At 38.8% G+C, this 2825-nt stretch overlaps 1 long non-coding RNA gene across 1 annotated transcript; it reads right to left on the bottom strand.

Moving 5' to 3' along the window:
- Nucleotides 1-333: 333 nt before the first annotated feature.
- Nucleotides 334-2474, bottom strand: LOC124880024. The gene is made up of 5 exons (XR_007041215.1): nucleotides 2259-2474; nucleotides 1604-1726; nucleotides 1190-1527; nucleotides 920-1099; nucleotides 334-704 (listed from the first exon to the last, which is right to left on the bottom strand). It is a non-coding gene; the product is annotated as an uncharacterized LOC124880024 (long non-coding RNA).
- Nucleotides 2475-2825: the final 351 nt, after the last annotated feature.

The following is a 2825-nucleotide window of genomic DNA, read 5'->3' as shown; positions in this document are numbered from 1 at the left end:
CACACATGTTAGATGCTGTAGTGCTGTACACCCAACTGATATAAATTCTATTAATAAAAGCAGTCATGTTTTTTAGAGTATTATCTATATACAGAGCCATACCCCTTATTTATTCTTCTTGTTCATATAAATGTGAGATCCTTTCAACTGTGAAAGTTAAATGATAACCCTCAGACATCTGTTGTACACTCTACCACACCCTGTGGAAGGTCAACGTAAGATGCTCCAGCTCTAAAACATTGCAGCTCCTGAGAACAAACAGGACCCATGTATTCAAATTCAATCGGTTGTGTGTTAATGACAGAAGCAAGTTTATTCCTGACTTTGCAATAGCTGTTGCGTTTACCAGCTTGAATGGTGGGTTAACATAAAAGGAGAGCACACAAGGAGATTTGCTTCCACAAAAAAATAGATTAAAATAAAATTAACCTGAAAGAGAAAAGTCAAATTACAGGTGAACCCAAAAGTCCAATCAATAACCAAACTAAGCAAATCTTTCACAACTTAAACATAAGAGACGAATCAAACAAATGAAGATCTCAGGAGGGAGAGGGAAAGGGCTGCAGCAGCAGCATGTGTGGCAGATCTTAATAAGTAGCCAGCAATCAAGTCAGATACCAGGACCTGCAGAAGGCCTCTCTTCAAACCGTGCAAACAGAACAGTCAAAAACAAACCAGGGCAGTAACTGTTGTCCCACAGATTCCTGCAATAAAAAATGCGTTGACATGAAAGTAGGTCAAAATAATAACAGTTTCAATTACACATAATTTTAATTTATTCAATACAATGATTTGTTCACAGTGTTTAGTTATACACGATTGTTATATAATCACACAGCAAAAGGCACTGAAATGACGAAACTAAGTCCAAGACACAAAAACACTGATAAAAATGAGGAAAATTTTGTCAAAATCCTACCTCAGCTTGTGATCTGCCACTTTGGTTTCCCATTCGGCATCGGGAACATAATATATTTGTCATTGTTTTCGTAATAGATCTGACCCACATACAGAAGGACACTCCGGAGAAAACAGAGTAAATAAATGATGTTTTATTTGTGCCAAAAATAATCAGGAACGTGAAAGGACAAATCTCCAACTGTATGGAAAGAGGGGAAGAGAACTGGTGAAAACAGTGAACTAAATGAAACTGAGCCAAGTAATGTTGATAATCAGGAGAGTAGCTTACTAAGTAGGTGCGGTCAGGTCGCCAGGGGTAGAGGGATTTGGGGTCCAGGTTGTCGAGGCTGAGTTTGTTCAGATGATCTCTTAGATATTGTTTTGTGTGAGCTTGGAGATATCTGGAGTTAGTTCGATATGCAGGTACTTGCGTTGGAGGGTGGACAGGGTACACTTATGCCTTGGTCCAGGAGACGGAAGCAGGAAACTGCCAGCTTGATCTGAGTCCAGATGGGGACAGTAGTTAGGAGACGAAGCCCTGAGAACGTAGATAATCTTAATTGTCCAGAAACTTCCAGACACGAAGACTGTGTACAATAATGTAGATCCAAGGTTCAGGTTTTCAGCCTGCGAAGGAACATAAACAAAGTTACTCGAGATCGAAGGACAAAGCATAGACTTAGTGTTGGCTTGAGCTTGTTACCACGGAGGGCAAACACTCTTGCGTCGAAGTGCTGGCAGCCTCCTGCTTAAGTACTCCTCCATGCAATCAGCAGAATAAGTCACACCTGCCACCCAGCACACCTGAGAACTCCAGCACCTGAAACTATGTTGCAAGCACAACATTCACAAACACAACCCAGAACCTGACAATATTTAAGACTCACATATTTCACTGCACTGATTATGTGGTGGAGAAAGAAAAAACATATTTATTATTACAGTCACTTCAGCATCTGAGGTGTAAATTAACGTGGTCCCAATGACACACTGTGCCGCAGCAATGCAGTGTTTTCCAGCTTTAGCATCGCTGCTAGCTAGTTAGCAGACATGGATGCATCACAGAACGTATTACATGTTGCCTCCAGCTAAATTCAGCATTCTGACAGCTAATTAATAGATTAAACATAAAGTCAACATTACACATTACACACAAGTCTACTTTATGTACTTTACCTGATGCTAACTTTAGCCAGCATGGTATGCTAACTGGCAGGACCGTGGTGTACAACATATATCAACAGCTTCAGAGAAGCAAATAAAGACTCTGTCCTCATGAGTTGTATAAGGATATTCTTCTTTAAAAAATGAAAGACACTTTAGCTGTTGAAAGCTGTGATTTTGTGCAGATTACTTACCACTCACTGTATTTATAGCCTGGTCTTTCCTGGTATGTCCACTCACTGAAGCCTTGACCTGCGGTGCATTCAGATGCTCTCACTCCAGTCAGCACCAACCAATAGCGAAACATCTTACATCGTTCCTCTTTAAGCCCCGCCCCGAATGGTCATGTTCTCAGCACTCAAAATTCGAATTAAACCAAGAAAAAGGGAGCTTCAAAACCAGATGTTTGAGATTTGTAACCAAAGATTTCTGACATGTTTTGCAGACAAAACTTTACTTTTAAAAATAAATAATTTCATTGCATTTTTTAAAGTTTTGATCATACTATTTTTTTTGATTGAAATAATTTTTGTTTGATTGAATACTGTTTTTTTTGGTTGAAAATTTTTTTTGTTTGATTGGATAATATTTTTTGGGTTGAAGTTACTTTTTGTTTGATTGAATAGTAAAAAGATAAATTTTCCCCCATGATTTTGTCGGCTGCAGATCCATGATGCAAATTGACTGTTGTGCTACATCTGTAAATGTGCTTTAAAGGGTTGAGATCTGGTGACTAGAGAAAATTAATGAGAGTTATGTAA

This window comes from Girardinichthys multiradiatus, chromosome 14 (genome assembly GCF_021462225.1).
Source record: "Girardinichthys multiradiatus isolate DD_20200921_A chromosome 14, DD_fGirMul_XY1, whole genome shotgun sequence".
NCBI lineage: Eukaryota > Metazoa > Chordata > Actinopteri > Cyprinodontiformes > Goodeidae > Girardinichthys > Girardinichthys multiradiatus.
Note: the sequence above shows the minus strand (reverse complement) of the source record. Positions and strands in the feature narration are given on the sequence as shown.